Source organism: Equus asinus, chromosome 11 (genome assembly GCF_041296235.1).
Source record: "Equus asinus isolate D_3611 breed Donkey chromosome 11, EquAss-T2T_v2, whole genome shotgun sequence".
In the NCBI taxonomy this organism is placed as follows: Eukaryota; Metazoa; Chordata; class Mammalia; order Perissodactyla; family Equidae; genus Equus; species Equus asinus.
The window spans coordinates 7,281,326-7,307,632 of NC_091800.1; the positions used below are offsets into that span (position 1 = coordinate 7,281,326).

At 40.3% G+C, this 26,307-nt stretch overlaps 1 long non-coding RNA gene across 1 annotated transcript in view; it reads left to right on the plus strand.

Annotated features, from left to right (window-relative positions):
- Positions 1-25,962, plus strand: part of LOC139046594 (uncharacterized) — a 49,032-nt gene extending 23,070 nt beyond the window's left edge. Inside the window, exons 2-4 of the long non-coding RNA XR_011506832.1 lie at positions 7,995-8,190; positions 15,614-15,775; positions 22,798-25,962. This is a non-coding gene — a long non-coding RNA (uncharacterized lncRNA). The remainder of the gene's footprint in view (positions 1-7,994; positions 8,191-15,613; positions 15,776-22,797) is intronic.
- Positions 25,963-26,307: the final 345 nt, after the last annotated feature.

The following is a 26,307-nucleotide window of genomic DNA, read 5'->3' on the forward strand; positions in this document are numbered from 1 at the left end:
GGCATTGGTTCAGCACAAACCATGTGTCAGACTCTGTGCCAGGCACAGGGGAAACAAAACATCATGCTTCCTGCCCTCGAGACTACTGATGGAGACAGACCGTGAACACCGACACCACAGCTGGGACTCGGGTGCATGTGTCTGAGTAAGATGTTGTAGAAGCACCAAGGAGAAATGCCTACCTGAGAAAGTGTGCAATGCTTCAGGAGTTTGCTCGTTACTTCTGCCCTGGAATATTTAGGTATCGATAGCTTTTCTTTTCAGTCTTCACCTTTTCAATTTACATGATCCTTATCTTGTTATCCAGCCCTTTATGGAAGCCTCTTTAGACTATTGACTTTTTAAATTTAAGATTTGTTATACCTTTCTTGGCGTTTGATCTGAAATTGAAGACTCTTTCAATTGTGGGCACATTATAAAAAATTAAGATGATGCGCTCAAGGTATTTCGCCCTTAGATGTCAATCTAATAAACAGTTTAGCAATCTGCACTGTAGAACTGATCTGATTTTCTTTTGAAATACACTTAAACTGTAAACGTTGGGAATCCAGCATACTAGAAGAGGTGTGTTCGCCTCACGAACTGGTCGTGTGTGTGCAAGTGCGTGTGCATCTGTCTGTCCTTTTGGTTTGCTGAAGCTGAAGTTGTTTAGATTCTTTCGTAAATACTAAACCTCCTGCCCAGAATGTATAACGCAAGTGTGTAGTCCATCACAGCTAACTGTTCTTAAAGGATACCAATGTCTTCTTACGAGAGATTTGAGCAGATAGAAAAAGCACCAGTGACACCCCAGTGAGAAAAACCCCAGGTTACCCACAGCCACCACTCTACTGTCGGTGTCTAAGCAACTTCAACGTTGGAAAAGCGAATGACCGCTCTGAAGTTTGCAATTTCAGAGTGTGGATGCTGAAAGTCCCTTGGCTGCTCTGACAGAAGAAAGCTCTCGAAAGCGTTTGCTGGGATGCTTTTACAGTGACCTTGAGACCCCGGCTCGGAAGGCGTGAGAGCCGAGGAGGCTTGTGCTGCTGTCACGAGCTCCCTCTTCCACACTGACAACTCACACATTAGAAGTCTGCTCTCGCATTTCTATATTTCGCAAGCACAGAAGGATGCATATGCAGTAAAGAAGTGTTTGTGGCCTGAACAAAGACAAAGCATGGAGAATATAAAATTAAATCCTACGTTGATTTATGCCGTTTAACTAGCAATCTTGAGGCTTTAGTCCATTAAACTGTGCGTCTCCGGCCTCACGCCTGCGCCCCCACTGGCTCTCCTGCTGGGATCTCCCCACAGAGCTGCTGGCTCATCTCTCTTCCTTCAGGCTCCTTCAGGCTGTCACTGTTTCCGGGAGAAGCCTGTGACTAACCCGAGTAAACTCGAAACACGCGTGCTCACACACAGGCACACACACACACTCACAATACGTTCATCTTTATATTCCCCATCCCACTTACCCCTATCTGACATATGTTTACATGTTTGTTCACTGTCTCTCCCTTCCCACCAGGATTAAGCACCATTAAGACAAGCTTCTCGTCTATTTTCTTCTCTGTTATATCTCCAGCTCCTAGAATGCCGGATAAATGTTCAAAAGATAGCTATTAAATGAATTGTGAATTTCAAAATGTAAGACCTGCTTCTCAATACTCTTGAATTTATAAGGAGGAAGACATTGAAAGGCCTTGACCTTTCCCCAAGAATTAGAGGATGTCCAGGAAGTAAGATGCTGAGCAGGTAGCAAATGTGTGCTTTTGTTTTCCAGCTGTGGTGACTAGTTAAGAAAAACTACCAACGGTGTAGACACAAAGAAGTTCCCAGAACATAGGACACATGAGAGTGCTCTCACCTTAGTGTTGGATTGAAAATCCTTGTAGCTTAATGCTGTATCCTGATCCCACTGTTGAGTCATCTCAGATGACACATCTTTAAAGGAAGTTGCCTCTGATGATGGATTCAGGAGCAACAGCACCATAGAGGGTGGGAGGACAAGGACGTTAGAGGGAAAAAACTTGAATACCTTTGACTGTTGTGATTTGAATTCACATGCAAATTCTGTCAGACTTGGCAGTGTTCTGAAAGGAGCATGTATGTTGCTGCAGGCCTGTGGCCTCCCCGGTGGCTACAGCTCTGAAGTCCCCTACTTCCAGGAGCTAGGGAAGGAGGAGCACAGTGCCCACTCCCCCTCCCCCCAGCCCCCACCACCCCCCACCACCCCCAGCCAAGATGGGAGGGAACGAAGGCTGTGGGAGGAGAGAGGCTGAGGTGAAGCTGGAAAGGTGTCTACGGCCACCTAGTGGCTGAGTAGTTGAGTTCACAGGCTCCACTTTGGCAGCCCAGGGTTCACGAGTTCAGATCCTGGGTGGACCTACACACCGCTCATCGAGCCATACTAAGGCGGCATCCCACGTAGGAGAGCTAGAATGACCTACAAGTGTGCACTGGGGCTTTGGGGAGGGGAAAAAAAAAGAGGAAGATTGGCAACAGATGTTAGCTCAGGGCCAGTCTTCCTCAAAATAAATAAATAAATAAAATAAAAAGTAAAAAGCAGTTAAATGTATAAGCTTGTTCTATAAGAAAGAAAGGAAGGAAGGCGTCGAACCTACTACTTTTTGCAAACACAGCATTCCCTGACATAGACAGCCTCGAGGCCATTCTCGTGTCCCGGGGAATAGGAGGACATGGATCCCAATGAAGAAAGGCACAAGTCTAGTTGGTGGACTGAAGTGGGCATTGAGCGACAGTGCACACCTAGTCCTGCCTTCCTCGAGGAATCTTCCACTCGGCCTTGTACCCCTAAACTGCTCCTCTCCCCAGCAGTGAGCCCCTCCCATGTCTGGTTCTCAGCCGAGGAGAACAATCGGCGACCTTGGCTTCTCGCTCTTTGGAGATGGGCACCCTGAGTAAGCCTCCGTGAGATCAGCGGGGCCAAGTGACTGCTGTGTGAATAAACCCAGCCAGCCCAGCCACACACGTCAGAACTTGCCGTGAATACACAGCTTAAGGTCTCACGCTGAACTTTCCATATGATGAACTCACTGCAGTTTCCCAAACCTCCCTTGTTGTCTGTGTTGAACCCTCTGCCAAGAAAACCCTTCAGCTCTCCCGCCTTGTTAGGTTGGCTGAGCCCGGGACTCAGCTAAAGCGCCACGGCCTCCAGGAAGTATTCTCCGACCCCCAGCCCAGATTCCCCCCAAGGCGAGCACGCTTTGCAGTGCTCTCGCACAGCACTAATCCCTCTGTTGCATGAACTGTCGGTTCAGCCGTCCACCTCCCCGCTCCCCAGACCACGAGCTGCTTGAAAGCAGGAACTCCCCAGGGGTCATGCACGATCTGAAATACATTAACCATTAGGACACGCGCGTTGAATTGTTAAGTGAAAAGAGAAAGAGATCTGTACAAGTTAAGTGTTAAGAAAATTCAGAAAAAGATCTGATTCCCACTAAAGTTTCTCAAGGAAGATGTATTTGAACTATGTCATGAAAAATAATCTAGGATTTGAGCAGGTGTCAGTTGGAGAGAGGGAGGGGGCTCCGGGAGCGGGAAAAGCGTGAGAAGACGCAGGAAGACAGAAGATGCAGAAAGCCTGCGTGGGCGCCACTCCTCGCTCCTGCCACTGCCAGCTGTGTGGCCTGAGCAAGGTGCTAACTCCTGTGTGCCTTGGTTTCCTTCTCTGTGAAATGAGAATAATGATGGGACCCATGTCAACCCATAAGTTAAGTTAACCGTTGTTAAGGTTTAGGACAAGGCTTGGCATGTAGTAAGCATTTATATAAATATCAGCTGTTATCAATACTATTATTATTATAAGTACAAATAAGAAAAGTAGCAGGAATTCAAGGATGGAAGAATGGAAAGTGATCTGGAATAGCCTTGCCTTTTTTTTTTTTTTTGGCAGCCCCACATTCTAGACTTTTCTGACAGTGCCACTTTCAAATAGAGCATTCCAGTGTTTCCAATCTATCCCAATATTTTCTTGAGAAGAAGAGGGCCGTTGTGCCCTCATAAAAAAGTCACTGGGTCTTTTTATTTAAGTTTCTAAAATAATCCGTATTTTTTTTTAAAGATTTTTTTTTCCTTTTTCTCCCCAAAGCACCCTGGTACATAGTTATATATTCTTCGTCGTGGGTCCTTCTAGTTGTGGCATGTGGGACGCTGCCTCAGCGTGGTTTGATGAGCAGTGCCATGTCCGTGCCCAGGATTCGAACCAACGAAACACTAGGCCTCCTGCAGCAGAGCGCACGAACTTAACCACTCAGCCACAGGGCCAGCCCCTAAAATAATCCGTATTTCGACACCAGTCAAGTTTCCTCTCAATTTCATCCTTGATTGGAAAAAATGCAGAGAATAGATAAATTATACAAGCAATAAAATACAAACACACACACACACTAAGGCAGTAGGGAAAACAAAATCACATTTCTTTGAAGACCATGGCTACGTGGGGTATATAAACTGGCTAATTAAATTGCTACAAATCCCATTTGTCTGTTATTTTTTTCTCTAAACTTCCCGGTTGAAGTAACTCCATTTGTGTTTACATGGTCATAACAATCACAAGAGAAAAAATATATTAACATGGATAGAAGGAAATACATAAGATTACGATACACAATAGTATGTCTATGTTTTCCTTAATACTTTCAGTTAAACCCCTCTTAGTCCAATTCCTTTGTTTTTTAGTCACTCAGATGTCAGCGTCTTGTCCCCTTCTTCAGTTCTTTTTCCTTTAAATAATAAAATAAAGTTACGCAGAAGTAGTGCTGCCATTGTAACTCACCTGTGCTCATTGAATGGTTCCTTCTAGACGTCTTCTGTTGGACTGCAGAGAGTCATAACAACGATGAACCCGGAGGCCAGCAAAATGAGAGAGGAAGTCAGTGCTGAGGGCTGATCGAGAGCAGGAAGCTTAGGAAGTCGTCCTCACTTTTGGACCTAACCGTGTCTAAATCTGAGAATTGACACTCGATTCTACTATAATGCTCTTTTCCAAGTCACCTGAGATTTCCCAGAGCCCACGTAACTGATGCAGGCATGGCCCCAGATGTCCAGGTCTCCAGCTCCCCGAGGCCGCTGGGGCAGGGCCATTGCTCTCTTTACTCCTCACAGACGTGAGAGATGCCAGCTCTCCCGCGCTCCCTCCGCTCCCTCTGTGGAAGCCAGAGAAAGGGCAGGTGCTTAGGTCAGCAAAAGGGCTGAGTTTGAAGTCCAGCCCATCACTTACCAGGGTGACTTGGGGGCATTCCTTCAGTTTTTGAGCCCCAATTCCCTTTTTCTAAAGTAGCTACATATGGTGACTATCTTAAGGATGTCTTCCACTGAAATGAGGACATAAACTGGAAAAGAGATGAAAGTGAGATATAGAGGACAGGAGATCCAAGGAGAAGAGCAGCAAAGGGAATCTCCAGGGAGGGCGGCAGGGGTGCAGGGTGACAACAGACCCCTGGGCGCAGAGGGGGAGTCACTCCAGACTGGAGCAGTGAGCCTCAGAGACAGGGGCGTCTGGTGCCTGGAGCCGTGATGCTGCCTGTGTACCAGCTTTTAAAGAGTGAGCTACTGGGGATGCGCTCCTGCAAAGCAACGACTCAAGCAATACAGGAAGCCAGGAGGGACTGCTCGAAGGAGAAGGGCAGAAAACCCTAAGACGACAGCTACCGGGGCCTGGACAGTAGTCACCCCGACAGGAGAAGAGGAGACCCTGGGGAGGGTCACGGCCAAAACACACTGGAACTTCTCGGCCTTGGGAGAAGTTATTGGAGAGTATGAGGGAAATTAGTAATGGATTGATAAGCCGGGGAATTATTGACTTCAAGAAAACAAAAAGTAGAAAAGGAAATCATCACAGTACACCAGATATTTACCTGTGAATGATATATGCATAAGCAGAATAAGGTGAACAGTGAAGATAGATTTCATTTAAAATTCTAACTATTTTGAATGAAAGGAGAAGAAAAGCAGAGAATATGATGGTAGATAAGAAGTATAGGAGGTCAATAAATCACGTTTAAGCTGATAACTAAAAAGAAAACAGTACACACGCAATGTTTAGAGCTCTGGGCGTATTTAAGGGCCAGGAAACACAAGCAAAAGCATTGAAGGAAAGTGGTTGCCTCCAAAAAGGACAAATGAGAGCGGGGAGAGGTGTGGGCAGGTAACTGCTTTCTTCTGTTTTGAGAGTTACATATTCAAATTTTTAACCGATGTGCATTGACTACTTTGATAAAATAAAAACTAATTTAAAATGCCCGCTTCACAAGATTGTTCCACGGGTGACAGAGGATATTTGTAAAGTGCTTAGCACGGGAGCTGGCACAGCAGAGACCTCGGTAATGGGGACGGTGGTCATTACTGCTGCTGCTCCCGCCAGCTCACGAGGGGGCCTGGGTGCGGACCTAATTCATGCTCCCCGGACCCCCCGGCTGCTCTGAGCTCTTTGTGTGTGTGTGTGAGGGATGTCTGCAGAGCACTCTCAGCTCTTCTAGAAAATGTTTATGTTTAAATGACAATTTTTTTTATTGAGATCACGTTTACAAGGTTGAGAGTTTCTAATTATATACTCCTTGCTAGAATTTAGATCTATCACGAACCGCCTCCAAGGCCTCCTCCATGGCCTCTGCCATGGATGCCAATGTATGCGCTTCGGGAGTTTTGTGACCCCCCTAAAGTTGTAAGTAAAATTTTTGAGAATGTGCATAAGTGTGTTTTTTCCAGAGAGCCTATACTTTTCATAAGATTTTAATGAGGTCATAAGATCTAAAAAAAGTTCATAAAAATATCTCTAGAGAATATAATATATTGATATTAGTTTTAATAAGTTTTGGATGTTACAATATAAAAATTTTTTTAAATCTAACCTTTAGAGCGTAAGAAAACCTCATTTCAAGAGAGACTAAAAAGAAATCCATTTGTGACTTAACTCTATGTGTAATATAATTTCATGAATCCAGCTTTTTTGTGGTTTACATCAACCAAGAGAAGTTAATAAAGACGGTTTTCTTGAAAGGAGCATAAGCGACAAATGGAAAAGTCTCAGTCACCTACAGTACAGAATCTTTCACTCCTGTAAAGAAAAAAATTTATAAAAAGTAGTCTGTCTGTGTGCCCAGGAGCATACATATGTAAAGGGGGAGTAGAATGGGGAAAGAAATTTAAAAAAACATAAATTGAGAAGGAGAGTATAAAAAAATTCAAATCTCATGTCCTAATTCTATTCACTCCTTTTCTCTTTGAATTCATCTTCTGCTCTTTCTTGGACAGATAAATATTCATTTACTTTTTAAAAATCTTTTTTCTGCCTTCCAATTTTCATATGATCTCTTTTGCCATAAATCATTTTCAGAATCTTCACGCAAAGGTACTTGATCTCGGGGCTGGCCCTGTGGCTTACTGGTTAAGTTTGGCACACTCCACTTCAGTGGCCTGGGTTTGCAGGTTCAGATCCTGGGTGTGGACCTGCACCACTCATCAGCCATGCTGTGGCAGCAACCCACATACAAAGTGGAGGAAGATTGGCATGGATGTTAGCTCAGGGCTAATCTTCCTCAGCAAAAAAAAAAAGGTACTTGATCTTTTTCATGCCCCAAATGTCATAGTGTGAAGTCCAATGTGCTGTCAGTCAACATGAAGTGATAAGCACTGTGTGCATGCTCAGGTTGCCTCAGGCTGACCACACAGCAAAGAGCAGAAATAGACATGATCTCTGTCTTCCTGGAGCTATGGTTTATTGGAAAAGACAGAGCTTGCTTAATTATGACACCAGCAATCGTGGAATCACACTTGTGAGAAGTGCAGTGCTGTGGGGGAGGGAGACACAGAGCCCTTAGAATCTGGGTAGGTGGGTGGGGCCCACGGAGCGCTCAGGAAAGACTTCCTTGGGTGAGAGAAGCTCCAGCAAAGAAGTGCGGGATGCTGGTGAGGGGAGGAGAGTGCCCACCACAGGGCCTGCAGCATGTGCCACCTCAAGGGGAGTTGGTGGCTTAACCATTTTATTCCCTCAGGTGCCGTGTGATGAGACCAGATTGCAGTCAGGAGAGAGACCGGAGAGAGCTCTACAGTTGGTCAGACTCACGGGCTCCTGTGTTCTCTGCCCGCCACCCAGGGCCACTTGAGGAAGCACTGGGGTTGGCCACAAGGCAGAGGGAGAAAGTGACCTATGGGCAAGCGCCTGGTGGCGGTTTCCACAAGAAGGAACAGGTAAGGCAGGGTAAGTGGGCCGAGGATTGGCCAGGTATGTTGGAAAGTGGTGCCCGCATGAAGTTCATGGTGATTGTGGCTGTTAGGACATTTGGTCTGGGCTTTCTGAAGTCTGCAGATGGTTTGGGGTGGAGCAGGGCTGACCTGGGAACAGCTAGTGGCCATTTTGTAGATGTCACAGCATCAATGTAGAGAAGTTAAAAGCATGGTTAATACAGTTGGGAGCGAGCAGACCTGGGAGAGGTGGGCAGACTCCGAGTGCTGAGGAGGCCCGGTTATGGAGATCCCTTAGCTACCGGAGCTCTTTGAGGAGGAGTTGGGTAGGAGTGAGAGCCTGCTGAACACTGAAAGGGACAGCCCGGCAGCAGTGTGGACAGGGGTCAGGGAGGTTCTGAGTAGATCTCTGAGGAGGCTTTGAAATAGTCCAGGAGAGAGAAAACCCCTTCCGACCTCCCACAAGGCCCCAGACAAAGAGGGACCACCACACTCTAAGACAACAACTTGCACGAGTGGAAGGATCATCAAAAATCTCCGTGAGATCGTTCCAGACGAAACAATTCCTTAGAGCCAAGACGCTACCTTTGTAAGGTAAAGAAAGATGCAAAGGATATGATCACCTTGCTGTATACAGGGCTAGCTACCATTTATTGATCACCAACTACGTGTTGCCAGGCCCTCAATATGTGTAATAGCTCCAGTCCACACCGCAACCCAGCAAGGTCTTGTTTGTTATCTCCAGTTTACTTCCAGGAAAGCCATACCTCTGGAGGCTAAATTAAGTCAGCCAAATTCACATAGCTGGTTGAAACCGGTTTAGAGAACTTACACATTTTCCAAGACCTCTCTGTGTGTTAGTCATGATAAGATATATTACACAAAAGTTTCTCTCAGAGGAAAAGTTTGGTTTTATGAAAGTGTTACCCGCGCATTGGGTTCTTGTTGTCCCCTAGGATGGAAATCAAGAGAGACAACAAGCAGGGGCAGAAGAGTAAGTTTATTAGCTTGTGCACAGGGGAAGCACAAGGGAGCAGGTGCGGAAAGGTAAGGGGCAGGTGACCAGCTGGTTAGGGAGCAGGATTGCGGGGCTTTTATTAAGCACAGGCTGGGGAGGAGGGCCTTGTCAACGCATGTAGAGGAGGGTTGTGCTTGCACCTGTGCTGTCATGTAGCATGCTACCACGTGCAGTGCATGGATTATTAGCATGCTGGCTCTCCACCCCTGGGTGTGATTTTTACTATGCTAATGGGGCTAGAGTCACCTTCAGTGGACTCCTGGGCCCCAGGGCGCTTGCGTCAGCCCAGGAAAGTCCTGAGGCTGCGGAATGTGGATCCCGGTGGTCTCTATCTGATTCTCCTAGCTCTCTGATTGGTTAGGGGCCTTATCTTGTTAGGCCAGGGGCCTTGCAGATGGCCCTGTCTCGTTAGGCTGGTTCCTGTCTCAAAAGCATTTCCTGGTAAACTTAAAATTCCCTGATAAAGTCTAAGGGAACTGAACTAAGATAGTAATCATCTTTTTTTAAATTGAGGTATAATTGCATACAGTAAGACACACACATCTTAAGTGTACAGTTTGACAAGCTTTGAGAAATGTGTACAACTGTGTAATTACCACCTTAATGAAGCATTTCTCTCAGCTTAGAACGTTCTCTCATGTCTCTTTCCAGTCTCTCCTCTTCATACCCAGAGGCGGCTGCTATTTTGGTTTCCATCCCTATTGATCAGTGTTGACCGTTGTTAGGCTGTATGAGAATGGGATCCTACAGGACGCGTTCCCTTGTGCCTGAGCATGAGGTTTTTGAGATTCATCTATGTTGTGTGTTAGTTTACCCCATTTTATTGCTGTGTAGTAATCATCTTTAAATAGATGATTAACGTATTTTAGCTGGCTTTTCCAATTACTAATATCTTCTCAATTGGAAGAATCTCATATTTTATATTTCTCATCTGTTTGCTGTGATCTTGTTCCCTTTATACAACATGGGCCATAGAATTAAGATAAAAATATCTTCTTTCTCCCAGTCACTCATCAATATACTGACAATATCCTGGGCCAGAATTGCTGGCACTAATTGATGGGTTCAGCTCCCCATTGTTGGTAATTAAGGCCATCTGCTTCAAATTGTTATCTTAGAGGGAAACTAAACCCCAATTACAAGGTAAAGCTTCTATAAGCTTAGCTGATGTTGACAGATTGTGGACGTAGGGAAGTGTTCTTGCGGATGAATTGCAAATGAAAGCGGCCACACAATGAGGAAAACTGGAACATTTTGCCCTAAAAAAAAAGAAAAAGAAAGTGTTTTCTGGAAATAAATATATATGCAGCTATTTAAAAGGGTATTATGACCCCTGAAAATGTTACCACCCCTCACGAACACTGACCACTGCACAAACGCCAAATAAAGGTAAGATCTAAGAAGATCCCATGGTCAGGAAGAGGGCACGAAAGCTCCAGAATATCATCTGGGATAAAAGATCAATATATAATAATCATTTTGTTTCTATATATTAACAGCAAACAACTGCGAATGACATTTAAGAAACAAATTTTGTAATCCTAGAGCAACCACCAAAAAACTAATGAAAAGACATTAGCTAAAAAGCCAATAGATTAAACAATATACTAAAAAACATTTGTTTAATACATAAAGGCAGGAAGAAAGGACCACAGTGATTGAAAAAAAAGACGTGACAAACAGAAAAATGGCAGACAAATCATTTCAATAATTAAATGTAAGTGGACTAACACTCCAATCAGAAGACAGAGATTGGCAGGTGAAATACACAAGCAAAACCCACCTATTTGCTGTCTACAAAGGATGCTCTTTAGAGGCAAAGATGCAAATGAGTTGAAAGTAAAAGAAGGGAAAAAGACAAAGCATGGAAATAGTAAGCATAATAAAGCCGAAGTAGCTATATTGTTACTGACAAATAGTTTTTAAGGAAGCATTACTAGGGACAAAGAGGGCAATTTCAAAATGATACAAAAGTCATAAAGCAGAAACACATAACATTTACAAATGTATATGAACCTAATAACAGAGTTCCAAAACACATTAAAAATTGACAAAAATGAAAGAAGAAATAGACAAATCCATAATTATAAGTGGAGATGAAATCATCCTCTTTCAGATAATAACAGAACACATAGATAGAAAATCAGTATAGAGAAAACTTGAAAGACATTGATTAAACGAGGCAGAAAATCAGTAATGATATAAGCTTGAACAACATTATCAAGCAACTTGACCTAATTGGCATTTACAGAACACTCCATACATTCTTTTCAAGTGCACATTGAATATTCACGAACATATGGAATATTTTGAGCCATAAAACATAAAAATAAAAGCAATGGAATTATTCAGAGTATTTTCTCTGACCACAACAGAATTAAACTAGAAGTCAATAACAAAAAGCTACCTGGAAAATCCCCAAATGTTAGAGATTAAACACACTTCTAAATAACCTCTGAGACAAAGAAGAAATCAAAAGAGAAATTAGAAAATATTTTGAATTGAACAAAGATGTAAATACAGCATATCAAAATTTGTGTGGTACAGTGAAAATAATGCTTAGAGGAAAATTCGTAGCGTTAAAATGCTTATATTAGAAAAGAAGAAATGAATAAATTCAGTGATATAAACTTCCTTCGTAAGGAAATAGAATAAAAGCAAATTAAACCCAAAGTAAGTAGAAGGAAGGAAATAATCAAAGTAACAGTGGAAATCAACAAAATAGAAAATGGACAAACTAAAGAGAAAACCAATGACATCAGAAGCTGGCTCTTGGCAAATATCAATAAAACTGATATAGCCCTGAGCTAACTACTCTAAGTCCTCCTCTTTTTGCTGAGGAAGACGGGTCCTGAGCTAACATCTGCACCCATCTTCCTCTACTTTGTACTTGGGACGCCTACCACAGCATGGCTTTTGCCAAGCAGTGCCATGTCTGCACCCAGGATCCGAACCAGCGAACCCCGGGTCACTGAAGCGGAACGTGTGAACTTAACTGCTGCGCCACTGGGCCGGCCCCAAAACTGATAAACTTCTAACCTGGTCAATTAAAAATGCACAAATTAGCATTATCAGAAAAGAGGATTATTGCTACAGTTCTACAGTCATTAAAAAGATAATAAGGGAATAGTGTGAATATAATTATGCCAAAAAATTCCATGACTTATATGAAATAGACAAACTTCTTGAACGACACAAATTACAAAAAGAGACTCAAGAAAAACTGAAGACCCAAGTAGTCCAATGACAAATAAAAATTTTAATCTTTAATTAAAAGCCTTGCCACAGAAATCCCCAGTTCCAGATGACCTCATGGTGAATTCTATCAAACATTTAAGGGGTAAATAATGCCAATCTCTCACAAATTATATCAGGAAAAAGAGAAGGGAATACTTCTCTACTGCATTATTCTGATTTAATACCTGACAAAGACATATCAAGAAGAGAAAACCATAGACCAATGTTCCTCATGGACATAAATGTAAGAATCCTTAAGGAAATATTAAGAAATTGAATCCAGCAATATATTAAAAGAATCATGAATCACAATCAACTGAGGTTTGTCCAAGACGTGGAGTATTAGTTTAATATATGAAAATCAATTCTTGTAATTCATCATAGCAATAGAACAAAGGAGAAAAACCATATGATCATTTCAACAGATGCAGAAAAAGTATCTGACAAAGTTAAACCCCCATTCATGATAAAACTCTCAGCAAACTCAGAATGGAATAAAATATCCTCAACCTAAAAAGGGCACCTCTGAAAAATTTAGAAGCAACATCACACTGAACGGTGAAAACGAAATGCTTTTACCTTAGAACATGAACAAGACAAAGATATACATTCTTACGTCTTTTATTCACCATTATACTGGAGGTCCTGGACTGTTCAATAAGGCAAGAAAAAAAATGAAATAAAAAGCATAGAATTCATAAAGGAAGAATAAAATTGTCTTTATTTTCAGTCAACATTATCATATATATATATCATATATATATATATCATATATATATATATATCATGTATATATAAAAGCCTAAGGAAATGTACAAAATCTACTAGAACTAAGCCAATTTAGCAAGACAAAGTAAAAGATCAATATGGAATAATCATTTTACTTCTGTATATATTAACAGCAAACAATGAAAATGACGTTTAGAAAACAAATCCATTTACAGCATAAAAACTTTGAGTAAATTTAACAAAAGGTATGGAGGATCTGTACACTGATAACTACAAAACTGTTGAGAGAAATTAAAGAAGACAAATAAATGGAGAGATATGACATATTCATGAATTGGAGACTCAATATTAAGATAGGAATTCTCCTCCAATCAATAGATTCAATGCAATCTTAATCAAAGTCACAGCAGGCATTTTCTTTTAGAAATTGACAAGTGGATTCTAAAATTGCTATGGAAATGCAAAGGAACTAAAACAGCCAAATATTTTTTTAAAAAAGAAAACTTAAACCACCTGAGTTCGAGCCTTACTATAAAGCTATAGTGATCAAGAGGGTGTGGTATTGACGTAAGGAAAGGCACGTCCATCAGTGGAGCAGAGGGGAGTCCGGGAATAGATCCGCTCATGCACAGTCAGCTGATCCTTGACTAAGGGGCAGAGTAATTCAATGAGGCAAAGGATAGCCTTTTCAACAAATGGTACTGGAACAAATGACTATTCAAACTGGGGGGAGAAAAAGAGTCTTGACTCTTATCTTTTACCATATACAAAAAAGAACTCAAAATAGATCCTACACCTAAATTTAAGAGCTAAACTCTTGAAACTTTAGGCATAAAATTAGGAGAAAATATTTGTGTTAGTAGGTTAGTCAATAATTTCCTATTAAGACATAAAGGAATGAAGTAAAAGAAAAATGTTGATAAACTGGATTTCACCAAAACGAAAATCTCTTGATCTTCAAAAGAGCTTCTTCAGAAAATAAAATGAGAAAAAATAGTTGCAATACATCCAACAAAGGAGTTGTGTCCTGACCATATAAAGAACTGTTACAACTTACCAATAAGACAAACAGCTCAATCAAAAACCAGACAAAAGATTTTTTTTTTCCGAGGAAGATTAGCCTTGAGCTAACATCTGCCAATCCTCCTCTTTTTGCTGAGGAAGACTGGCCCTGAGCTAACATCCGTGTGCATCTTTCCCTACTTTATATGTGGGACACCCACCACAGCATGGCATGCCACATGGCGCCATGTCCAACCTGGAATCCGAACCAGTAAACCCTGGCCGCCGAACCGGAACGTGTGCACTTAACTGCTGCACCTCCCAGCCCCTCAGACAAAAGATTTAAACACACACTTGGCAAAAGAATATATATAAATGATCAGCAAATAATGAAAAGATGCTCAACATCACTGGTTATCAAAGATAAGCAAATTGAAACAACGAAGAGATACCACTTATATACTCACTTGAGTGGCTGAACTTTTAAAAGCCTGACAATATGGAGTGTTGGCTTGAAGATGGAGCAACCGGAATATCCACATATTGTTAGTGGTTATACTATAATGGTATATTCACTTTGAAAATCAAGTTGACAGTTTCTTAAAATGTTAAACACACACTTAACATTTGTCCCAGCAATTCGACTGCTAACTATATGACCAATAATAAATACATATATCCACACGAAGACATTGTATGCAAACGTTCATCACAACATTGTTCTTACTGGCCCCAAACTGGAAACAACCCAAATAGCCATAAATTAGTAGATAGGTAAACAAGTTGTTGTATATCCAGGCAATGGAATACTGCTCAGCAATAAGATAGAATAAACTGCTGATACATGCAAAAACATGGATGAAACTCAAAAACATGCAAAGTGAAAGACGCCAGACACAAAAAGCAACATATTATTTCATTTATATGAAATTCCAGAAAAGGTAAAATCACAGTGACAAAGGGCAGATGAATGGTGGTCTTAGACCAGAGGTGGGGAGAAGAGAATAAGTGCAAGCAAACACAGAAGAATTTTGATTTTGGTGGGGCTTGCATAATTGTACACATTTGCTAAACTCATCGAACTATACTCTTAAAATCTGTGAATTTTACTGAATGCAAATTATACCTCAAAAGATGCAAAAAGAAACATATGTGAAAATTAGTATCTTTCAAATATAAAAGTAACAGGGAGTAGAAGATTCAACAGAAGAAAGGATGCTGCCTGGGATATCCTGTTTGCCCTCCAGATTTGTTCTCCACCTGACCCCACCCTGCTCTCTACCCAGGAAGGCTTAACTATATTGGCTGTATCAATGGGCTCTCCTGGCCTCTTGCCTCTGGTTGGGATTGACCAATGGAAAGCCCCAGCAGGAGAGATCTAAAGGGAGGGAGGAAAGGGAGGTCGCATATTTATTTCCTCCTCTACCCTTTCTCTCTCTGGAGGGATCACGGTGTGCTAGAGGTGTCCCTTGACAAAGTTATAGCTCTTGTCTCCAAAAGGCAGCAGAGTCTCCGCTCAGCGTTACAGCAACTCCTCCTTGCCCTCAACCATTCACGCCTGGGTGTGGAATAAAGGACCCGAGAACTGCTGTTACCGGACCAAAGGTACTACTCTGTCCTCTTGCTTCTTCTATACCTTGTTCACATTTTTGTAAATACTACCTTTCTCTTTGTCTCCTCAAGTTATCCAGCTTAAATAGTGTCATTTGTTTCCTTATTGGAACCTTTATTGATACTGAGCCCATTCACAACAGCAACGAAAAAGAAAAAATACATTGGAATTAGCAAACCAGAAATTGCAGGAACTATGTTAAGAACACTTCAAAATCAACAAAAGAAGGCAAACAAATGGAAAGACACCCACGTACTTGGATGGGAAGTCTCAACATCATAAAGATGTCAATTCTCTAGTTAATTTACAAATTAAATGCCAAAAGGTATTTTTATTGTTTTTTTGCTATTATTGTTGCGGTTGTTTCATTGTTTAAACAAACCAATTTTAACATTCATGTTGAAAAACATACAAGAATAGCTAGGAAACTCTGAAAAAGAAAAGCAAATATTAAAACAAAATTATTAGCATTAATTTTTTAAAAAACTCATGGTCTTAGCACATGAATTGGAGAAAACTATGTAACGGAAGAAAAAGCCCAGAAATACATGCAAATACTTATGAGAAATTATAACAAAAGTTGCTTCTCAAATCAGTGGGGAAAAGGACTATTTAATAAATGGTTTTGGGACAACAGGTAGCATTTTGGGAAAAAAAATACAGTTGAATCCATACATTTCGACATACCTCAGGATAGAATCCAAATGAATCAAAGATCTAAGTGTAAAAATGGAGTCATGGAAGCATTGGAAGTAAATATGAGAGACTTTGTTGTAATTGTGGAGTGATAAAGGCCTTTCTCATTATAACTTAAAATCCAGAAGTCATGAAAAAATTTTTAAGTCCTATATTACAAAAAAACACAAAAGATGAAGTGGGAATAGAATAACCTACTCCTAGAGATCCATAAGGAAAAGACCAACAACCCAATAGAAAAATGACCAGAGCAGTTAACAGAAAAAGCAGTACAATAGAGTTTTAAACATAAGAAAAGATGCTCAACTTTTCTCATAATGAAAGAAATGCAAATTAGAACAACACTGAGAAATCACGGTCCACTTATCAGGTAGGAAAACAAAAACATGGCAAAGGCTGTGGGCAAACGGGTTCTACAAAACACAGCTCTTAGGAGTAAATTGGTACCAGCTCTAGTTGACAGCTGTTTACAACATCTATTAGAATTCCAACTGCATTTGATCTAGCTATTCTATTCCTGGATATTTACTCTGCAGACATATTTGCACAAGTGCAAAATTATGTCAGTATAAACTTTCCATCTCAGCATTGTTTTTAATAGCAAAAAACAAAAACAAAAAACTAACAGTCAAAATATCTAACAACGGAGAACTGGTTGAATAAATAAATAAACGCTATACGTGTAATACTTTGCAACCTAAACAGACACTGAGAATGCGCTCTGTGTACTGATATGGCATAACGGTAATTAGAAATGTTAATTGAAAGAAGGAAGGTTCTGAAGAAGGTACGTAGTGTGTTACTATTTGTATAAAGAAAAAGGGAGAGGAAAATAAGAATATATATTTGCAGTTGCTTGTGTATAAAGAATACTCTGAAGGCAAGAAACTAGTCACAGTGCTTATCTGAGGGACAAAGGTGAGGGGTGGTGACAGCTGGATGAATAGGATCAGAGGCGGGAGGAAGGCTTGTCATCGTTTACTTTCTTATATTTGGAGAAGTATCGAACCCTGTAACTACATCCTCTATTCAAAAATTTTAAAATATAAAGATATACTAATCTTCAAAGCAAAACCCAGAATGATGGATATTAGTATATTACCTAAGAAATATTCTTTAGTTTAGAATGGGTTCTTCACACCCACCGTCACCTACATTGTACAACAAACATTTTCCGTCCTCATCCACAGAGAATGGACAAGAGCAGGCCTTGGAGCCACTGTTTCCCAGCTGCTCAATGAGATGTAATTAGATATGTTTATTCCTCAGCTCCTCAGCAGACTCACAGGACACTGACACAGGAAAATTGCCCTAAGTGTGATTCTCTTTCTATTCATTGAGTTCCCACATACGCTGATTTTCTTAGCTCAAAAGCATGTATTTTTGTACTTCTCTATTTGGACAAGCACAAAAGTGTAATTTTGTACCTCTCTCTTTGGACAAGTTAATACATGCAGTTGTGACATTTACACCCCTCCATAAAACTCAACACCATTGCCAATAATAATATGCCATTAGTTTAGCCTGACAGCCCATCTTTGATGATGAGGATCATTTTGGGCTGGTTACTTTTGAAAACTGCAGACGGGAAGGAGGCTCTGAGGAGCGGAATTTGCTTGCCCTTTGTTGGGAGACGTTTACCTTTGTAAGGGAAATCTCCATCTGTAGGGGTGTCTCCCTCTCCGCACCAGGAGGAAGGGGGGATGACCTTATCTCTAGAAACTCTTAACGGGGAAGGCAAGGACTTAAGTCTGCATAATAATCTTACTCTTGTTTATTGTGCTTGTCTGGTAACCTCATGTAACTGACTCCCTGCACCACCAACATCCTCTGGAAGCATAAGACATCCTGACTTAATCCGATCTGATTCTTATCTAAAGTTATAGGACCAGCCAATAACCAGACCCCACCTGCACTGATACCATTTTAATGACATTTTTTACATATTCTTTCCTTTGTCTTGTAAAGAGATAACTCACATACCTATGCCTTATAAATTTAGCTCTAACCCTCAACACATTGCAGCTCTTAACTGCCCAGGTGTCCTGTTCCCGTGCTGGGAGCTCTTCACTGCCCATGGGCCCTGTCCCCATCCTGGCAGCTTTTTACTGCCCATGGGTCCTATCCCCATGCTATTCTCTAAATAAAAGAGCACTACTGCCAGACCTTGAGAGTCCAAGAAATCTTTCTTTCAACTCCTTGGCTCACCAAGCCTGCATCATTTGATGTTTTTCTTTGTATATATATATATTTCTTTATATATATATTTCTTTATATATATATGTATATATAGGAACATCCTTCATTCTGTCTTGTTTGTGCATAAGACTATCTTAAGTTTTATCTAAAAAGCCATCTAAGACTGGATGTTTTCTGTGCATCAGTGGCTCTCCAGCAGATAGGCATTCAACCCTATAATTGGTGAAAATCATGAAATGATAAAGAAGCTCCATGAAAGGGAAGTGGGAAGGGGCAGGAATTAGACACGTGAATTTATTTTCCCTTTTATTTTGGAAACCATGGTGACTGAGAGCTCTGATTAAACCGTAGAATATGCCAGTATAGACTCAGGAGCATCTTAGAAGGAGTAATATCCCTTTGATTTACCCAGTTCTTTTTCCTACCCGACAAAATTTTTCCACAGAAATCAATTTGTTTGCCAACCACAACCAAGGTTTTCTATAAACCATAAAAACCAATACAATGGACAGAGTGGTTGGCCAGTGGAAATGACTTTCTAATGCATGGTCTAGTCTTGTTTCAAATGCCTTAGTGTTACTGGCCGTGGGATTACAATCCTCTAAACTCCTGGGAAATCTGAAAATGGAGTTACAAATTAAATCACAGGTCTCTAGCCCTGAATTTTGGTGATTCCATCCCAATTCTACTCCACCCAAGTGGATACTCCGTGAGCAGCACGTGGAGGAAATAAAAGCTAGTGTATATTCAGATCTTTGTGAATCTGCTCTTCTATCCATTTACACAGTGAAACGGTTTTACTATGCTGCCTTTCTTTGAAAGAAAAGAGCATTTGCGTTTGTTAATGAGGCAGAAAATTCATCACACATTTTTAAGTAATCACACCCTTCCTAGCACTTGCTTTTTACGAGACTACACTCTCGGAATAATATATGCGTTCCTAAAAAACTGTGCATCAATTTAATTTTTAAACGTTTAATTGAATTTTGTGTTAGCCACTATTTAAAGAAGCCCAGCAATGCATCTTTGTAATATGAACTGACCCTCCCATTTGATCTTCTTTGTAGAACCAGACTTTTTTAAAGGGATTTTCTCAAACAGAATTATTTCAGATTGCTAATTACTTAGATATGTAGCTACGTTAGGTCCCAAGATTAAGGCTGTGCACTTTTGAGTACAAAACTCATACTTAACATGTGAATTTCCAGGCTGACCTTAAGAGAATATGAATACATAATATCATATTATTAATATTATATATTTGTAATATATTTTATATAGTTATATGTTTATTGTACAGTTATATATTTATATAATATAATATATAAAGTAGAATGTATTATATATAAAGCATAACATATATAAAAACATACATCATACATTAATAAAGTAGAAAGGAGAAAGAAAATTTTTCATTTGACCATTTTTCTCCAGATATTTTAAATTTGGGCTCTGAAAATTATCCTAAAAAACCCACTAATTTTACTGACTTTTCTCTATCTTTTCTGAACTGTGATTGTCGTATCTCTCAATATATTTCAAACAAGAAAATAACTTTTTTCATCCAAAATTTCAGACCTTTGCATAATAGCATTTATTTTTAACATACATAAATGAAGAAAATAGATGATATAATGATAAAAATAGCTATAATAAATTCGCAACATTTTTAAAAATTAAAAGATAATTAATTGTAAATTTTATGTTGTTTTAAAGATAACTGATCAAAGGTAACTACACACGTAATTTAAAAAACCTAATTGAATAGGGGGCTATGCCTGGTCCTGATCACAAAGGTAATCACTTGTAACCATTTGTTTTTTTAAAACCACTTCATTGAGGTATCATGGTTACACAAAAAGCTGTACATACTTAATGTATACAACTTGATGAGTTTGGGGATAAGTATACACCCCTGAAACTACACAATCTGGGCCATATTTTATCCATCACCTCCAGAAGTTTCCCTTATTTATTTATTTCAATTAAAACAATCTTTTTTCCTTTTGCGGTAAAAGCACTTAACATATGATACCATATACCATACCAAATGTTATGATATGATACGATGCCAAACATACCAAATGTTTAAGTATGCAATACAGTATTGTTAACTATAGGCTCTGTGTTGTACAGCAGATCTCCAACTGATTCACCTTGCATAACGGAAGCTTTGCACCCTTTGACTGGCATCTTCCCATTTCCCTCCCCGCCAGCCCCTGGTAACACTGCAACTATTCTACTCTGGTTTTATGAGGTTGGCTATGTTAGGTTCCTCATAAAAATGGGATCATGCAGTATTTGTCCTTCCCTGTCTGGCTTATTTCACTTAGCATAACGTCCTCCAGATCCATCCATGTTGTCTCAAATGGCGGGATTTCCAACCTTTCTTAAGGTTGAATAATGTTCTGTTGTATACATATACCACAGTTTCTTTATCCATTCATCCATCGATGGACTTTTAGTTTGCTTCCACCTCTTGGCTATTGTGAACAACGCTGCAATAAACAGGAGAGTGCAGATATCTCTATGAGATAATTATTTCACTTCCTTTGGATAAATACCCAGAAGTAGGATTGCTAGAACATATGGTAGTTCTATTTTCTATTTATTTTTTATTTATTTTATTTTTTTTTTTTTAAAGATTTTATTTTTTTCCTTTTTCTCCCCAAAGCCCCCGGGTACATAGTTGTATATTCTTCGTTGTGGGTCCTTCTAGTTGTGGCATGTGGGACGCTGCCTCAGCGTGGTTTGATGAGCAGTGCCATGTCCGCGCCCAGGATTTAAACCAACGAAACACTGGGCTGCCTGCAGCGGAGCATGAGAACCCAATCACTCAGCCACGGGGCCAGCCCCTCTATTTTTTACTTTTTGAGGAACCTCCGTGCTGTTTTCCATAGTAGTTGCACCAATTTACAATCCCACCAACAGTGCACAAGGATTCCCTTTTCTCCACATCCTCACCAACACTTGTTATCATTTGCTTTTTTTTGAGAATAGTCATTCAAACAGCAGCAAGGCGACATCTCATTGTAGTTTTGATTTGCATTTCCCTTAGATTAGTGATGTTGAACATCTTTTCATGTGCCTGTTGGTCATTCATATGTCTTCTTTGGTGAAATGCCTATTCAGGTCCTTTACCCATTTTTTCAATTGGGTTATTTGGTTTTTTGCATTGATTTGTAGGACTTCTTCATATGTTTTGGATATTAACTTCTTATCAGATATTTAACGATTTGTTTTTAGTGTTTCTAGAAGCTAGTTTTCTCTAATAATCTTTGTACACAGTTATTTCTTGGTTTATCAGCTTTACGATTTAACTATTGACTTTCTGCTATGACAGTTGAGGGTATGTTTTATTCACCCCTGCTCATCATCCTCTCTCCTCCTCCTCGCCATATAAATTATCACTATTTTTAGTTCTTTTATTGGTAATATTTATTAATATAAAGGTTCACATAGCAGGTAATTAACAAATGTTTATTGATTGACCAATGTCATACTTTCTGAGGAAGTTTATACACTTAATGCTCAAGTGCTTAAATTCTAATATCATTTCTCAGAATAACTGAGGGAACGTTGATTTGAGTGTGCAGGGCTATTCTAGGTGATGTGGGAGGTATAGAGAGAAACAACTTCCAGTCTGTGGTCTTAAGGAGCACCCTCTGTAGTTGGAGAGGCAGACAGGGAAACAAGCAACTTCTTGTACCAAAATAGAGGCATGAGCCAAGCATACAATCAATGCTTGGACAATTAATTCCAACAGCAAAATCTTGGAAGACTTTGTGAATGAGATGGCGTTTAAGCTGAGCCTTTAAGGATAGGTAGGATCTTGATAGATGGTGAAGAGGAGAAATGGTGTTACAGGCCAAAGGAATTTGACAAAAGGCAGACGATTATTCATCGAATTTTACAATTCCTTCCCTTCCATGGAAGAGAGTTGTCTCTGAAAGTAGCTGCACTTCCAAAGGCTGTATTTCCCAGCTCCTGTTGCATCTAGGTATGGCCATGTCATTAGTTCTTACCTAGGGAATGTTAGTGGAAGTGATATGTGTCATTCAAAGCAAGGCGGTTAAGAAACAGGTATGTTTTCCATTGTCTCTTTCCGTATCTCCTACAGGCAGAGCATTTCAATCTCGTAAGAGAAAGAGGAGCCAGAGACAGAAGAATCCTGGGCCCCAGAGTCACCCCAGGAACCTTTTTCCTGCTCACCAACCAGGAATATTTGCATTGGACTGTCACGTGAAGAAAACATAAACTAGACCTCTACATTTGGACGTTTCCTCACGGTAGGTCAGTCTAAAGGAGGACTGGAATCATACCCACTGGAGTCAGACTGCAGCTGAAGCTGGTGCCAAGGACCTGGAAGGAGAAGAAAGCGCAAAGTGAGACAAACAGGCTGCAGCCATGTTGTCACAATACAGAACATTTATCACTCAAAGGGGGAGATATATCAGGAGACCCTTAAAACAGCAACTTAAAATGTTGAGAGAAAAAACGACCTATCTCCTTCACTACACATTTCCCTTAAAATATGTCCATTGGGATGGGGAGGCATTTGCAAATGACCATGGCCTAAAAGTTGAGTGCTAAAAGAGAAAATGCCACCCAAGGCCCAAACCTGCTGCTGACAACCTTAGTTTTCAGTTTCCCTTGGGCAATCAATGATTGCCCTACAAGTGGGAAAGACTGGGGAATTAAATGCTAAGTATTACTCTCCTCATTTCCAGGAGCTCACTAGGGAACCCCTGATCAGAACATCACTCCTAATAGGCAGTGCTAACAGTGGGAGCCAACAGCAACAGGGCTTTCTGGGCAATGCAACTGATAGGTTAAAGGAAATAGATGGCCCCAAGGAGACCAAAGTCCATGTAGGTGACAGGCCTGCCTTCTGAAAGATAGGCCTGAAATTCAGTCCAAAAGTAAATGTCAGGTCTGATCGTGTCACTGGACTTAATTGACACTGGCCAGTCAACATTTAGCCATTACCCTTTAGGATAAGTCAACTCTAAAACGTTCAAAAAGAAGCTTCTAAATAAATAGCGACTACCCCACTCCCAAATCAAATGTCCATTAAGACTTACACATAAAATCACACACAAATACACACAATTACCCACTGTTCTCTGGCCCACACTAATATGTTTGTTGACACAAAGCATCCAGGGATATATGAAAATCCAGACACATTTGGGATCTACCACCTGGGTTAATCACCATTACAATAATATAATTTTTATTGTAATGATTCATGAACACTTTGGATAAAGCACTTTGTAAGTCATATTAGGAAGCACTTTGGGTAAAGAAGTAACGAGCTATCTATCCCATCCCTTGGCTTTTACTTCCAATCTAAGGAAAATGGTGACCAAATACCATCCAACTGTGAACTTATAGGAGACAGAGATGCTAAGTGCTTGTTGGTGTTTCTGCTTAAACCATGATTTACGTGAATTGTTGGATGAGATTTTCACGAATTGTTGGATTCACCTCTTAAATATGTATATATATGATGAGTATCATTTTAAGGAGAAGGCTGCACAGCTTTTGAGAGTAGCATTCTCTTGTAAAAGGCAAGGAACTGTGTGTATCAGACAGGAATTGTGTATCTGTTGGGTGATGAGCTTTCATGGGCCAAGGAGCTGGAAATCTGGGGCCTCGATCGAGGGCAATTTGGAAGACTATGCTGTGAGCCCCCAGAATATGCCTGCCAAATAGGCAGAGTGGGCCTACCTTAACGCATTTAGACCACAGGCAAATAGAAGTAGCGCAAGAGCATCAGTACAGGCATCATGGGCTGTCTGCCTCATGCTGCGTTCAATAGTATTGGAGTGAAGGGACACAACTGTGCTTTCAAGGGACAGGAAGTCAGGGGGCATCTGACTCAGTTTCATGAGTTCCATTTTGGATTTTCCCCAGTTGTCTTCTCCTACCACATACAAGCGCCAGTGCCTCCACCTCCCCAGTGCAAGAGCCAAGAGAAATTCTATGTGAGGACTAGTTTGTTCCTAGTGAAGACAGCCAAGCAGGTTGAGAAATCACATCCTGTACTGATGCATGAATAAGGAACTTGGAATAGGGACACAGCTAGTTGTTAATCTTGTCTTAACCAGACAGTTTGAATGTGCAGCAGAATTTTCATCAGATCTATGGATCGTGCCAATGTAAAAAAAACAGGCAAGCTTTGCAGGTTAGATCATTGGCCTAATAGCATCCATCAACGTGGAGTCTTCTGATAGACTGCAAATCGACAACGTACACAAAGAAGGATTTCAACCTTCCTCCTGCTCACCTCAAGACTAGAAGACACAGGGAGCAAGGTAGGCCAGATATGTATTGATAACATTGAACAAGACTTGTTTTTTTTCATGTAAAGGATGCATCTATGAATTAAGGATTTTTTTTTTTTGCTGTGACTAAAAATAAAAATTTACATTTTTAGAAAGATTCTCTTATCTCTTAGTGGTAACTACTGAAGTAGTCAAAAATGAAAGTATCTGATGTCTGGGTTTGCTTTAGAATAATCTGTCAAAGTGGGAGGGGCATGTGTCTATGAGCCAAGATTGATAAAACATTAATAATGGTTGAAGCTGGTACGTGGAGTATATTATAATCTTCTCTCCATTTTGTGTATGTTTAAAATTTTCCATGATTAAAAAAAAAACATTTTAATGTACCAATAGAGGAAAGAATATATCTTCAAAAACAGCCCATCATTGGTTAATACATTTACCCCTTGTTCTATACTTGTCTGTGTGTTTGCCATCACTTTAGGCCGGGATTTCTCAGCTTCAGCACTAACGACATGTGGGGCTGGATCACTCTCTGTTGTGGGGACTGTCTTGCGCAATGTAGCATGTTTAGCAGCAATCCTGTGGGTAGAGAAATCTTCTAACCACTAGATGCCAGTAGCACGAGTGAGCACCACCCCTCCACACAACTTGTGACGGCCAAAAACATCTCCAGACATTGCCAAAGGCCCCAGGGAAGAAGGCAGCACAGGAAATCACCCCAGATGTGAACCATCATGTCGGACTGTGAACAACTGGAGGGGTGTTTTCCACTTTGCGTTCCTGGTAACTAGAACAGGACTCATACATTAAGTGTTTAATAAACATTTGGTGAATGATTAGGTTGGAGACCCAGCAGGTAAAGCAAAGAATAAAGGAAACAAACTTATAAAGAAAGCAGAGCCAGGGGATAAGTTTGCTGACAAGAGCATATAATTTATTCTTGAGGAGTTGCATTTTTAAAAAACATTTCTAATCGACATGGTTTGTTTTTATAAATAGAACTTATTAATTGAATTTATAAACTACAATTTAAAAATTATATATAAAATGTTGATTTGATGTAAAGTTTTTATATTTTCTATAAAATGTGTGTGTTACTGGTGTTTGACTTGACTATTATTGCTCTCAATTGTTCAAATGTGAATTAAGTCCACACTGCTTGGCCTGTGATATAGTTAAATATAATATTCACTTATCCATCAATCTCAACTATCTGACGCAGGATGGAAAACATGTGAATAAGGGAACAAGGACGTTAGGTAGTCAGGTTAAGTAATACGATGACCATGAATTTATTTCTTCCAGGAATGGTAGATACATCCTCACTCAGAACCAAG